Source organism: Tasmannia lanceolata, unplaced genomic scaffold, assembly GCF_043159265.1.
Source record: "Tasmannia lanceolata isolate RefF3 unplaced genomic scaffold, GAP_Taslan_0.1 ptg000005l, whole genome shotgun sequence".
In the NCBI taxonomy this organism is placed as follows: domain Eukaryota; kingdom Viridiplantae; phylum Streptophyta; class Magnoliopsida; order Canellales; family Winteraceae; genus Tasmannia; species Tasmannia lanceolata.
Window position 1 is genome coordinate 4840202 of NW_027518682.1, and position 15727 is coordinate 4855928.

General features: G+C 39.1%; 1 pseudogene across 1 annotated transcript; it reads right to left on the reverse strand.

Annotated features, from left to right (window-relative positions):
- Positions 1 to 8384: 8384 nt before the first annotated feature.
- On the reverse strand, positions 8385 to 14827 carry LOC143876943 (uncharacterized; annotated as a pseudogene). The gene is made up of 6 exons (XR_013250494.1): positions 14789 to 14827; positions 13354 to 13412; positions 10610 to 10675; positions 9821 to 9904; positions 9626 to 9728; positions 8385 to 9531 (listed from the first exon to the last, which is right to left on the reverse strand). The product of XR_013250494.1 is annotated as an uncharacterized LOC143876943 (transcript).
- Between the last annotated feature and the right edge of the window lie 900 nt (positions 14828 to 15727).

Genomic DNA, 15727 nt, shown 5'->3' on the forward strand with positions numbered 1-15727 from the left:
AAGCTAAGGGGGTCGTATCTTCCGCTATGAATATAAGTTAAAGCTCAATAACCCATGACCTCATTGCGATCCTTACGCTCTAACCACTAGGGCACGAGGCAAGACTTCTGACAAGGAACGTGTTTACACTGAGCCCATTGCTACATAATGTCAGCAATTCTCCCAACCCAACCCAACTTAATTGAATTCTTTATCACCATATGTTGAACCCAAACAAAAAATCCTCTCAAGAGAATCCATGGCCAGCCCACAAATCCTGTTATTATGCTTGCTTTTTCCCTCCCTTGGCCGCTTCTAAGAGGGCAGATTTTGACCGAGGAAAACGAAGATAAAGCTCAAATCTCATATAATATAATATAAACATTATAAAGAGTGTTCCCTTTCTTTTTCTCGTTTCGACTTTTATCTTGTAGCGAGAAAGAGATGTTTGTATGGGCCCCCCAAAAGTGCCTCCACAACCAGCCAAAGTACTCGTCATGAGAGAAGAGGAAAATTCAACAAATCAAAGAAAATGATATATCTCTAAGCTTTAAATAGGAAAGAAACAAACCAGCTAACGTGGCACCCAAATATACGAAGAAAATGTGTATTTTTCTAGAGCATTCTAGCAAAAGAAATGATGTCCATCAACATTACAGAGAGCTTCATGTTTGGGTCAATATGATATAAAATTGGAGAAATGTTTCTGAAATACATGGGAAACATATGAAAAACTTATGTAAATAATGTGTAAACGCGTGATGAACAGTTAACCAAATTCAAATTCAACATGCAAATATACACAGATCGGTGTGGCTTTTGTGCTATGCTCTATCCACTATAAGGCCCACCACATCGACGGTGAAGAGTTTTTCGGCATACAACCAAATGTTAGATGCTTATGGGTGTCGATCGTACCCATCTCACTTTTAACAATAAAAATGAATCTAAACCACACGATCCTTGTAAATAAGTGGGTCCTTTAAACATGCCCATAAAACCCACCCACCATGATTAGGAAAGGATATTCCACAAGAACATCTCTGCAAATCCAAGGGCTAGAATTGTTTGATGGATCATAGTTTCATATATTTGGCAATCTATTTAATCAAAAGCATGTACGGTCTGGATCATCAAGTAAGTGGGCCCCACGCAACACCATACGATTTGCCTTTCCTGTTGGGCTGTACGCACGAGGTGACACCAGTCACCACCTACTAAATTATTTCTGTTAAGATTCCAGAAAGTGTGAGCCTGTATACGATGAACTGTGAACTGAAACGAAAAACTTTTTTTTTTTTTTTTCTTTGTTTGGTTTTGGGAGAAACGAGACGCATTAATCTCACTCGCGTGATATGCCCCTCTACACCTCTAGTTTCTCTCAACACACTCTCTCTTACACAACAACAGGTGAAAAAAAAATCTCACCATCTGTTTTTGCTTTTTGCTGTGTGAAGACTCTTAAAAATGAAAGCAATTTTTGAAATGATATACGTGAAGAAATCTATTCCTAGGTCAAAAAAGAGCCCTCTGATCTTTCCAAGTTTATATATTTTTATCGGTCATATTCAAGGGTAAGCGTGACACTTTTGGTTTGGGTCATTTTCCTCATAAAGAATTTGAAATGTGAAGGGATGAAAAAGGATAGTATTTTATAAGAAAAACCAATGTTTAAGATAAGTAGAGTTGATGCACTCCTAAAGATGTACCCACCTTAGAAAAAGATCTTTAAAAAAGGGTTAATGGACATCATAGTCTCATCCAACACTTGAATGGTAATCAACCCATATTGTGGTATCATTATCATGTGAATTGAAAAGGTGGGAAAAGGCCAATTTCAATTCCTGTTCATCAATATTACCATTTTTTTATTATTATTATACAAGGGATGTTGGATCCCAATTGCTGATTTTTTTCACCAAACTTGAAGGATTCAAGTATTGTGTAAAATGGGTCCTAGTTAAAATTTATACTGTACATACCCTTTGATTGTCATGGAAAAAGAAAAAAAATCCTATCTCAGTTTTTATCCACCAATAATAGGTCCACTCTCCAAGCCTCAAAGGTTATTTAAAAGAGGGGAAGGGGTCCCAAGGAATCATGGCCTCAGTTAACATCTTACATGGTAAACAAACCTTTCACAGTAATGGATTATGATGAAATAGACAAACCCAATTTCTACTTCTCATCAATATCTAAGAAAGATTCCAAAAACTTCAGAAAGAAGAAAAACCAAAGAGAAAAAAAAAAACCCCAAAGAGAATAACATGTGTGGTGGGAGGTGGAGTGTAGAATACAATCCCATATAGAGGATGGTGGTGATTTTCTTTTTGCCTTCTTAGAATGGTTTCATGGGTCAATTCAACCTCATATCCCCACCTCTCAACCAACATTATTAAGAAGATATCAATAGTCTCTTAGTACAGGCCAAGCACTCGTGTCAGAATTCCTTTCCTTTGCCTCCACGTTGCCTTGCCTGTTGGCCTCCTCTCTATCATGCTCTCCTCACCTACACATCTTACACATATCCCCAATGAAAATTTCCCTCTCCACCTACCCTAGTAGAGAGCTTTGGATGAGAGATCACTTTTCACCCCTTTGGGTAACATATTAAATTGGATTCTCAGTTGCAACTTAATTTCTAATGTTTTGTAAAGTATTCCTACCTCTCATCACATGCTTCTTTCTTTTCTCTTTAGAATTTTGAACAGCCCATGGTGCCTTGGGTAAAGTTTCCCTTTGGTCCTCTTCTTCTTGTCTTCACATCTTTCAAGTTTCCATGATACTTCACCATATGGCCCCCAAACCACCCTTGTTTCCATAATAAAAGCATATGCAATAACTACTGTACAAAATAGTGTAAACGATTTATGTGGGGACCAATTTTTTAGTGATCAGATCACTCATCCACTTGTCCCCACTAAATCTTCTCCACTGTACAATCCTAATCATGATTATAGGGGATTTGATGTTGGCTTTTGCATCTGAGAACAGCCACACAGGTTGACTTTTTGGGAGATTTTGTCTAATGTATTTAATCCATCTGATGTGGCGGTTCTCACATGCGAAAGCCAGCCCTGAAATGGCTTTCTGCGAAATTGCCCAGCAAATCCCTTATTGTGGTAGAGTAAATAGGAGATTTTATATAATGTGGCTGCATAGTCCATTATTTTTCAAAATGTACTGTACGGCCCACTTAATAGGCAGATCTAAACCGTTCATTTGTTTGGCCACATTGCAAATAGCTTTTGTCTGAAAAAAACATTTTCATAGATCAGAGGGTTAGGATCATCCTGCGGAAATGATTTTTGGGGCACAACCTATTTACGTTGTGGTCCAACAAATGAACAGTTTGGATCATCCTATGAAGTCGGCTGGAGAGAATCAATGCTCAGTAGTACGCTCGGTTGGTTCTACCACTGTAGGGCCCAATCATACTCAAAAGAAGAGTTTGATCCTGACTCAGAACGAACGGTTTGGATCATCCTATGAAGTCATCTGAATAATACTTTTTGAAAAATACTGGACTACACGGCCACACACCATATAAAATCAAATCTTGTAAAATAGATGGCTCAGAAAGTACAAAAATGACGATACAAAAATCTTAGGTCCTATTTGTTTTGGACCTTGAGAACCGAATGTGAGTCCAAAACTGATTATTGGACTCAGAATTAAACGTAAGTTTTGAGTCCAATAATTAATTTTTGAGTCACAATCGGCTCTCAAAATCCAAAACAAATATAGCCTTAACAAATTTGAGGGTTAGGATTTTTCTATGCGGGCAATTTTGGTGCATGTTCCATTCATTGTAGGGCCCAACTTATGAATGGTTGGTTCAGATCACCTAACCATTTTTCTCGCTGGTATTTTTTTATTGGGAAAATACACTTAGATGGAATTTTTGGACAATATTATAGAAGATATTGGTTTGGGTAATGTGGCGTCTCCAGGTATAGTATAAAATTACATGAGATACATATTGGGGCGGGTAGAACTCACCTTAAAAGCTAGCAGTTAAGGGGAGGGTGCCCAAGTCTTTATAAGCCCCGAAACATCTGTTTCTCTTTTCCGATGTGAGATGTATGCTTTCTTGTGGAACCCAAACCATCTCCACCTCCACACATAAGCTACTATGGAACTACAAGATCTTCCCCTGGGGATTTTGTCTTGTCCTCGAGGGTACACTTGGTTATTATGTCCTGGCTCTAATACCACCTATTGGGATCCGGGTAGAACTCACCCTTGAAAGGTAGCCGTTAAGAGGAGGGTAGCCAAGTCCTTATAAGCCCATCAGCATCCGTTTCACTTTTCCGGTGTAGGGTCTTTGCTTTCGTGTGAAACCCCAACAATACATACTAAGTATACAAGTGACCTACTTATTCGTATGTATTGCTCTCTCCCTCTCTCTAAGCTATAATTATTTTTTAATGATGGTGGATTAGTCCATTAGTCATGTCACCAAGCAAATAAAACAAAAGGAGTACTGGTTGAAAAGCTAGTGAGGGAGGTCACTGCTCACCCTTTTTCCCTTGTTTCAATGGGGGTTTGGGAGTAGAGATAATGAAGCCCAATAATCGACCTCTAGTTGGGTTAGGTCAGGTTGGCTCTCATGTGACCATATCTGTCTCTTTTCTCACCACTGTCTATGCTTTTCTCTCCTCCCAATCCTTCTTCTTTTTTTATATCTTCCTTAGCTTTAACGTACATGTTTCTAGTTGCCTTTCCCATTCTCAGCCATCCCCATTATTCTCCACGCCTCTTCTCACGTTGCTTTCTTCATTTGTGCTTCTCTTGATTATTAGGTGGAGAATAACAAGTCTTCTACTTGGTATTATTGCCTTTAGAAAATGCCGACAACACTCACTAATTGCATGTTCCTCCAAGGATTCGCATATTTCTATATGCAATCTCACGAAAGACTTTTGTATTTTGCCCATTGGGCTGAGGCCAAAAACCACATATTGCTGCAATCTTATCTCATTAAAGTATATCTCATGACAAAATCACTCATGGGTTTGGTTGGAAAAACAAGAAAGAACTCATACCACAATCCACCTAATTTACCTCCTTCGATTAATTTAAACAAAGGTCGAAGGTACCCACAAAGGAAAAAGAATAATCATAGAGAAACTATGGGGACTCGGGGAAAATTTATCTTGAAAATATTATTTCAAGGAAAATTAGCTTTTCAACTAACTTGTATTTAGTGTATTTTTTTTTAATATGGAAAATTTTCCATATTGATGGAGTAAAAAGAGGTAGGGGTAGACTGAAAACAACTTGGGTAGAAACAGTGAAGAAAGACTTGAGGGCTAGGAACATAACAATGAACATGACCTTGAATAGGAGAGAATGGAAGAAAATGATCCATGTAGACGACCCCAACTAGTGTCAAAGTGTCAGGATTAGACTTACTCAATTTGAACCGGATAGATCGTTTCCCCTTCTTCATGAAAATTTTCTGAAGGATTCATTAGCCTACCCCAACTAGTTTGGGACAAAGGCTTTAGTTGAGTTGAGTTGAGTTGAGTGTGGAAAAATTCCCTATTTTCTAAGAAAATTGCAACCCTACAAGGCCCTGGATTTTTTTTCCATGAAAAAAATCTTTTTCCATAACATTTCCCCTAGATTCAAACTCACCCTAATATGAAAATCTCTTTCTATGACTATAATTACTCACTTAAACATACAAGTGTGGATTTAAATAACTAGTGGCCGGCCATGGGGGCGAGTCGATCAGGCATTAGAATGTAAAGATCATAACTTTGGGATCATGGGTTTGACCTCAATTTGAATTTTCTGTTTGAATTATTCATCTAAAATCCTTCATAAATATTGCTTGACGTGTAATCCATGTGAAGTTAATACCACTGCTTTGTTTCAAGTCTTCTGACCTGGGTCCACGTTAGAATTGAAACAGACATGTTCCCTGCTGATATACTTTTAATAATTTAAAGATCTCTCCCAACTCCTAAGCTTAGTAGTTAGTATATCCAGGACGATGAGTAATCCATTTGGTGGAATGGATAGCTTAACTATTTGGCTAGAAGCATAGAGGACATCCTAGTTCAATAGGGGATGAATAAGGCGTTGAAGGAGAATGATCTGAAAATATGCAGTATGATTATGGTCTAGGTTTTCTCACCCATCTAAGAAATTAAAAATAATCATGTCAAGATCAAGAGGTATAAAGAGGATGCATAGAGATGAGAGCAAAGCGAAAATGAAATGGTACTGTTATTGAGTGGGATACAAGATAATTGAATTCTAGTACTGAGATCCTTCTTGGAGAAGGGGATAATCTTGAAGGACAAATGAAGAAGTCTAAAAAAAATTTATGGGCATTTTAGTGGTAGGAGGAGAATAAAGCAAGGAACCACACCACATGAAGACACCCACCAATCCAAATGGTTGAAAGCCTAAAAGGAACTTTGGAAAAATATCATAAAGATGCCATTTTCTTTTCATGGTGGCAAGTTACTTTAAAACCCCATTGGGATTCTTTTATGACTGCACCACCAACCCTTTTTTTAAATTAGCATCATATTGATTGGAGATATCTTTACCAAGCAAGAAATCACTAATGGCAACACAACAGTATAGATGAAAAGAAGGCAGACAGATTTTGAAGAAATGAAATCACTTGAGAATCTTTTCATAGTGCCTTCTTGAATGTTTGGAGCACATGGAAGAGATTAAGAGAATTAGAAAGTAGATAGGTTATTTGGAAATTGCTTTTGGGGTTGTTGACCCTTTTCTGTTCCAAAGAGTCTGCCAAATTCAACACTTTTGACTAGGGCTGCAACTCGAGCCGGGTTTCACCTGACCCGCATCGATCCGACCCGAAAATAGCCTGGGTTGGGTTCAGGTTTCATGGGTTTCGGGTCGAGCCGGGTTGAGCATTCAAAAGCCCGCATGAATCTCGGGTCGAGCCGGGTTTGAAGAGGCCCGACCCGACCCGAGTTACATAAGTTATAGTATGTACATTTTTTTCTATTGTTAGTTAAAAGTTAAAGGTGAAAACCCACGCACTCACTGTTATTGTATGTGAGTGTAATTTCTGCTTCTATGAGTTGAGTTGATTCAAGTGTTTGATTGTAATTACAACATTGTTTGATTACAGCATTGTTTGATTCAAGTGTAATGTGAGTGTAATTACATCATTGTTTGATTCAAGTGTAATGTGAGTGTAATTTCTACTTCTATGAGTTGAGTTGCCTTGCCAAACAAGAATTTTTCTTAAAAAAATGCGTCAACGTGAAAAAACCCGACCCGACCCGAGATTTATCATGGGTAGGGCCGGGTTTGGGAATCGTGGGTTTTCCAAAAAAAAACCCGACCCGCGCGACCCGAGTTGCAGCCCTACTACCCCTTATTTGGGAGTCAAACTTGGAAAATTCAAGGGCAATTGACTTTACCACGATGAGTGTTCACACTGGTTCAATCTATGCCATTTAATTATTGCTACCTGATCGGTTGATTAATTTAGGATATTTCTTTCACCGAAAAGATGGTGTGAGCTTAATCAGACCTCACATTCACGGCATGTTTGGCAACCATGAATACTTCATCGTGGCCCAATTGCGAAAAATGAGCCGAGGGAAGGGGAAAGACTTGAGAGGGCACAAGTGGAGGGGGCAGGGTGAGAGCATAAGAAATACCCCCCCAAAGAAAAACAGTGAAAAAAAATACGCTAATTCAAATTAGGTTCTTATTTTCCTCTTTTTCAAGTGCTTTTCATACTCCCACTAATATTTCAAGGCTGCCAACGTTCCATTAGGCCCTGCTCGTTTTGGATTTTGAGAATTGATGGAGTCCAAAACTGATTATTGGACTCAAAATTAAACACAATTTTGAGTCCATAAACAGTATTGCATTCAAAATAAAGAGTTTTTAATATGATGAAAAAAGTACCGTACAGCCCACGCCATAGGATGATCCAAACCGTCCATAAGATGGGACACAACCTAAATAGGCTGTGCCCCAAAAATCAATTCCATAGTTTGATCCTAACCCTCCGATCTATAGAGGGACGGCACATTAGAGGGTTGATCCTAACCCTCCAAAACGAATATGCCTTCAGCAAAATTGACTGATTCTAGCCTAGTGATTTTTCGAAAGAATGCATGAGATTTGCCTGCACTCAAGATGCCACGCGGGTATAAGAGTATACACAGGTCCTGCTTAAACCAAATGGGCCGCATTAAGGGCAAAATAATCAGGGTAAATTACACCCATATTGTTGAAAATCAAAACGCCGCATCATCCAATATTCTTATATTCAATGTTGAGCTTCCTTAGCTTCGGCTGAATGTTACTGAGATCTGAAAATAATAAGATATTTTTCAGCATTCAATCTAGTGCATGCAGTTGAGCCAGTTTAAACTTCAAAGATCAGGAGGAAACATAAGCAACATATCCTGTAGATAAGTATAAGGAATAGACTGAACCCTCTCTAACTTGAATTGATCGATGTAAACAAACAACGGTATTTAAGGCCCTAAAAACACTATCAACAAAACAATTACCAGCCACAGAAAAAATTTGTTTTCGGGAAGCTTGAATGATACATTCAGGGCATTATCGTTAAACTCAAATGAGCCAGGAGCCCTCCCTTGCTGCTCAGCCACCGCTTGTTACCATGAAATGAGCACAACTTCTCAAAGCATTTGATCCTCTCAACTGGTTTTACAAAGGCATTTCCAATGTTGCTACTGTATGTTCTGAAGTTCAAGCAGTGCCTAGATAATCAATCAAGGACAAGACACAGTGTGAAGCACCTCTTTTAGAACTGATGTCAAAGTTCTGCTAGCAAAGAGAAATGCACGTCAATATCAGATAGAATTTCTTGGTTTATTTCAATGGTGCTGCACAATCTCCGTTGCAAATAAGAAGATGAAGGTATTGAATCTGATTCTTGGTTGGGTATTGAAACATTTTCAGCGTTCTGCTCATCGGGTGTCTGAACATCCTTGCTTTCAGGAGAACCAGCTTTTTCAGAATTCAACAGATCATCTGGATCATTATCAGTAAACAACTGTAATTTCATCTCTAAGCAGGTTTCAACTCATCCTCATTTCGAGCTTTGTTCAATTTGTCAATAAGATCATTTACTGCCACAGTCCTTTCAGCGAGCCATTTTCCTAAATTCTTTGGCCTTTTAATCCCCTTCTGCGCATTAAGGTCATCTGCATTGCCTGAGCCCTCATCATCACCATCGAACTCCCGTTTTTGCAACCTCCTTAGCCCTTGATCAACAAGATCTCTTATTCTCTGTCTGATGCTGTTTGCTCTCTCAGAATTTGATTTTAGCTTAAGTTTCATCCCTGAGCTCACTTTCTGGGACTCGTCTTCACTGGAAGATGCAGAATCCAGTGTAGGTGGGCCATCTGTTGTGGGCCCTTCCAGTGACAACTTGACGGAAAATGCTTCCTCCAGTAAATTAACATTCTGCATATATCTGTCAAATGCTTCATTTTCGGCTTCGATGTTACTGTCATTGTGCTCCTTCAACTTGGAGAACCTCCATGCATTTATAGCCGCGGCATCCTGCAACAATGTCCCATATCCGAAGCAATGTCTACTGAAGCCAGATAGAAGATATATGTATCACGAACAAGAGAAAAATGAGGTCACTATGAACCTTTCGGGACAATGGCTTCCTTGATCTTAGTGGAATGCGAGCTCTATTGAATTGAGCAAAATCATTAGAAAGTTGCCGAAGTGAAGAAAACCTCACGGAAGCCCTGGCACAAGTACAGCAAATGAATCATGGAGGAGTTTCGAGCAGGACAATGGTCTGAAAGTAGATACAAGGTGGTGATCCTATATGACTTACCCTGTAGGAGGCACATCGGTTGATTGCTGGTCAAACAAAGGAGAGCTTGATGAAGGGTTGCTTGTCCGGAAGAGTGGCGTTTGGCTTCAGAACTGTGAAGGTCAATCAAGAAGATGAGGAAGATAAGAAATATAACCTCATCATTAAAGTTTAGTTTGGGTAAGCTGAACAGCTTCCCATGCAGTATAAGAATGAAATGATATACAGATTATTTTTTTTGAATGGTTCAAATGACATACAGATCTCTTCAAACATTACGATTAATGATTCTGTTCCAAATAACCAAGAGGTGAGGAAATCTTTTTTTTTGTTCTTTTGAGAAAACAAGAGGTGATGAAATCTTATTTTCTTCATTAACTTTGTAACTTATTTACATGAACATAAGGTGTCAGAAACAGGGAAAACTAATACAGTGAGAAATCAATGAGTAACATGATAATATTGAAGTATAGTGATATGATTTTAGCGCATAAAATCATACAAGATAGAAGGATGGATGTATATAGATAAATAGAAATTCATATAAAATTAAACTAGTATAAACAAAGGGCGATGATAAATCCGCACCCCCCGTAGGATAACTCGCACCCCTTTAAAGGAGGGTATGTGGCAAACTTTAATGCTTTTTAACGGCAATTCACGTTAAAGGGGTCCTCCAGGGGGTGCGAATTTATCATTGCCCTAAACAAAATACATAAGAAAAAATAGCGATGAGTCCAACACGCGTGGCCAACACATGACATTCCAGAAATAGTGTCTTTGTAACATATTTAACTAATAATAGTACACATACCATGAATATGACATGGATTTTGAGCTTTTGCGCAGCAACTCTTGCACGACTGGTATGGACATCTGCATACCAAATTATGAGTACATTAGAAGGCCTCAGTGGGTAGGCATCATTTATATTAGTACATTATCATTCCCAAACCAGTTCTAATGGGATGTGTTACACAATCATTGCTTACTGTCTGAAGTCTGAACCACTTCATGTCTGGTTGTAAAAGATGAGCACTTGAAATGTGGAGACATGCATAAAAGACAAGCGTGGCAAAGCCTCTTTATTTATTCATCTATTTATCTAATTATTCAGATGCTTCATGTCAAAACAAAAGAAGTCATTTCTCCCAATCTTTCTACCTCTCGCAGACATGCACCTCACTTACAGCTCAATTTAGCAGATAACTTACATGAGACCCAAAGACTTTTGGCTTGCAAACCTCTTTCCATTTCCCGAAATGGAACCTTCTCTTGGTTTCCGAGTCATCTCATAATAAGTTCCATTGCAGTTGTTCGATGCAATGGATAACATTCACCCAATATTTGAACAAGGGCATAAAAAACAGAGGAAGATTTGAAAGAATGGTGTTTATTAAGAATTTATGCCGCCCAGAGAGAGAGAGAGAGAGAGAGAGAGAGAGAGAGAGAGAGAGAGAGAGAGAGAGAGAGAGAGAGAGGAGAGGGAGGGAAGGATTTCTTTTCCACATGGAGAGGTGATTCTGAATCATCTTGATGATCAGATCCCATAAAGCCTGACGAGGGCTAGCAACAAATCGAAAGACCCAAGTATATACCAGGGATAGATCCCAATCAACAACCAAGAATTCAGGTGAAACGACCATCTCTTCCTCCCTCACAGTCAAACAGATGCCAATCAACATCAACTTGTTAAAATTCGAGCGTTGCCCTGTGGTTGTTTCATAGCAATGACTGACTGCCTTTAGATTCTTGATCTTACCCTCCTCAGCACTACTAAATGAAAAGGAATTGTCTATGTACTGAAGATCGGAGACCTCGACTCCTGAGGGGCGAATTTCGAGATCCTCTATCATTCTGAAGTTCTTGGCCTTATCCAACATCCTACTCAGAGCTTTGATCGTGATAGAGAACAAGAGGAGAAAGGATTGATTGTCGAAAGCCCGTGAGAACCCTTAAAGCCGTGGAACTTGTGACCCATTGAACATGCTTTCTTACTAAAGAGAATCGGACATATAGAAGTCATTAGATAGAGCCTAGATACATCAAAAGAGCTGATACGAGAAATGCTACCTCATAATTCGCAGGAACATCCTATGGTGCTGATCAAAGGAGGTATAGATGCAATTATAAACCCAAAACTGCCATCTTGAATTGAACCCCATTCGACTCATAATATAGTCCAAACAATCTCACTCAAGTCTACCGTAGGTCTTTTCCATATCCAATTTGCAAATCACTCATTTATTCTGACTGCGGATGTAGTGGTCTAGTAGTTCATTGGCAATGAGAAATCCATCCAAGATTTGTCTTCTTACTTTCTTGACTCTGTATGCAAGGACCTTTGCCAAGATTTTGTACATGCTACCTACCAAGCTGATAGGTTTACAGTATTTGTCTTTCTGCTCCATCCTTCTTTGGGATAATGGCAATGAATGTCGCTCTTGTGCGTTTATCCAAAGACAAATACTTATGGAATTTCTCGAACAGAGACATCACATCAAGTTTAATTGTGTCCCAGCATTCCCAGAAGAAAGCATGACAAAAAAACAGTCGGGCTCGAGGCACAATCACCTTTCATAAAAAAAACAAGGTCCTTCACACTTTGTCCTCACCGAAACCTTACTCAAACCGACGAATACTATCTGGATCCAGGTGGCTGAAATCAAGTCTCTCTTACTGGAGGAAAAGCAATTCATCTTAGGAGTAGTGAGAACGATTGAAGTTCAATATATCATCAGTGACGGATGCCTGATCTTCGCTTCTTACCTCGTTTAATACAAATGAGTGGATCCTATTTCTCCTTTCTTGCACCAGCTATGCCATAGAAGTAAGCTGCATTCTTATCTCTCTCCTTAAGTCACTTCACTCTTGAACATTGTTTCCTTGAAGGATCCACCAAACATTGTTTCTTATATCCCTCTGAATCTCTTCCTCCTTAATGAATAAAGAGCCCAAATCTTCCTTCTCCTAAAGATCCTTGATCAGCCTTACTGTGACCGCTTTTTTTAAGTTGACCACGCCCTTCTCTTCTCGAGACCATCTTATAAGTTTATCTTTGATGAATCTCAACCCAATTGGCTAACTTCTCAAGCATTTTGGGTTCCTATAGCCAAGTAAGCTAGAACCGGAAAGGTATTGGCCCCCAAGAGTTCATCCTAGGGTCCAAGAGAATAGGGCAGTGGTTAGAAATTGGGTTAGGCAAAGTAATCCGGCAAGTGTTGGGAAAGCGATGTAACCAAACCTAAGAAACAAAGAAGTCATCCATTCTACTTCTACTCCGATACCTCGACCAAGTGAATCTCGCCCCTCTTAGCATTATACCAACCGAATTGTTCCTCACGATGAAGTTAAAAAAGGCTAGCATGCTTGAGGAAAACATGGTCAACTCAGCACGGTCTTGAAGGAATCTGGTGACACCAAGGGTGCTGCCACCCAGCCCTATTAGCATCTACTTCCTCCCAAAGAATGCTAGGATCCGTTGCAGAATTAGAACCATCAGTTTTTTCTTAAAAGGAAAAAAAAAAAAAAAAAGAGGAGTTGGAGAATAGAACCTGGAAAGGGCAACGTTGCCGCAGGTGGAGCACTTGGGCTTGTTGAGGCCGCGGAGATTCTGCTTGTTGTGTCAATGCGATTCGAACGCCGAGGGGGAGTGCCGCCATTGGTTCTCCCTTTGTTTTTGCCCTTTTTTCTTTCCTTCCAAATCCCACCGTTACAGCTCTCTTTCCTCCAAAAAAACACACACGCCTCTCTCATATATATATATATATATATATATATATATATATATATATAAAGAATAGAGTTCATAAGGTGTCACCTCATATAGCTTATATGAGGTGGCGCTTAAAAACATAAGGGGCCCACTTTATTTGGATGATCCAAAGCATTCATTTTATAGGCCCTCGTATAGATAAGGTATGCCCAAAAAATCAACTTCATAGGATCATCCTAACCCTTCCATTTGTGGAGGTTGAAACGGATGGGTATAAACCTCCATAAATATGCCCATTTTTAACCTCCATAAATGGAAGGGTTAGGATGATCCTATGGACCTGATTTTTTGTAGGCACCATATCCATCTAAGGGCCTTTCAAATGAGTGGTTTGGATCACCCCAAAAATGTGGACCCCTTATGTTTTGTGAGCGCCACCTCATATAAGCTATATGAGGTGACACCTTAGGAACTCTATTCTCATATATATATATATATATATATATATATATATATATATATATATATATATATGAGAGAACATTTCCTACACACTTGTGTAGGTAAGTTACCTACACACTACCTTAAAATACAGTGGGGGCCCACATTGTTTGGGTGATCCAAACCATTCATTTGAATGGTCCTCACATAGATAGGGTGTCCACAAAAAATCAGATCCATAGGATCATCCTAACCATTCAAACTATGGAGGCAAAAAATGGACTAATTTGTGAAGGTTTATACACGTCAATTTTACCTCCACAAATCGTAGGGTTGGGATGATCCTATGGATCTGATTTTTTGTGGACACCCTATCTATGTGAGGACCATTCAAATGAATTGTTTGGATCACCCAAACAATGTGGGCCCCCACTGTATTTTAAGGTAGTGTGTAGGTAACTTACCTACACAAGTGTGTAGGAAATGTTCTCTCATATATATATATATATATATATATATATATATATATATATATATATTTTTTTTTTTTTTTTTTGTCTTGACACTCTCACTTTAGAGGGAGGGAGCGGTTTTAATAGGAGGTCGGCTAAGCAAACAGTGGTAAAAAGGTCCCGACAGTATATATGGTATGGTATCAACACCGTTGATCGTGTAGAAGATAATGAGGTAACTCACGGTTTTTGTACCATCCCAAACGGATAGAGAAAAGTTGCGTCTTATAGTTTCGAGAAATTACGGTTTTCAGGTACTTTTTGAAAACAAGCATCAAACGACGGCCGATTCTTCAAATTCGGGTCCAAAGACCCTGATACCTTTACCCTTCGGACATCAACATAAATCTCATTTTTCATTACTACCCATTAAATTAGCACGCTTCACAAGGCATTTTTTGCTTTGTCTGAATGTGTATTTGAACCGACAGAACCTTGGGTTCGTTTCTATTGGAAATAACTAGAGACGGATGGATGCTTGACATGTGTTGAAAAGCTTTTTGAAACGTTGGCGTCTCTATACACACAACCGGTTTGGTTTGGATTTGAAATATTTCTTTAAACCCAGAGTTCCTTGGGTTCGTTTAAATCTTGGCCGTCACCAATATGCATAGACGATCGGATCCACAACACGTGGACATCAATATAGAACGGTGGCGTCTTCTAATAGTACCGCCTCTCTGTATGAGATTCCGCCCACGTACCCATTATTTTCGCTTGCGTACACTCTATTTCCGCTTACACCCTATTTCCGCCGGCGTACCCCTTAATATTCAGGCATCGTACTCTAGAATCCGGCAGCGTGCTCGATATTCCGGCGACGTACTTGATACATTTGGAACATATGTTTGAACCCATAAAATCTGGTAGCGTACTCGATATTTCGACGGCGTACTCTAAAATCTGGCGGCATACTTGATATCTTTAAACAATGGGTGTTTATTGAATGTGGGCAGCGTACTCAAGAATCCAATGGCTTTCTAAGCCAAAAAAGACGTGGGAAATAATAAAATGTTTAATAACTTCACGGTTCTAAGCCAAAAGAGACTACGTGCAAATGGGCAACTTTAACTCTTTTTTATGATATTTTTACTTCCTCTGCATTGACGTTCTCATCCTTTAAAATTTTTAAAGATAATGATTGACGTTCTCATCCTTCAGGAAAGGCAATATACAAGGATTGATCATGTCATAAGGGTATCAGGATATTTTTTCCAATCCGATTTTAAAAAATACCCGTGTTGATGCTTGTTTTCAAAA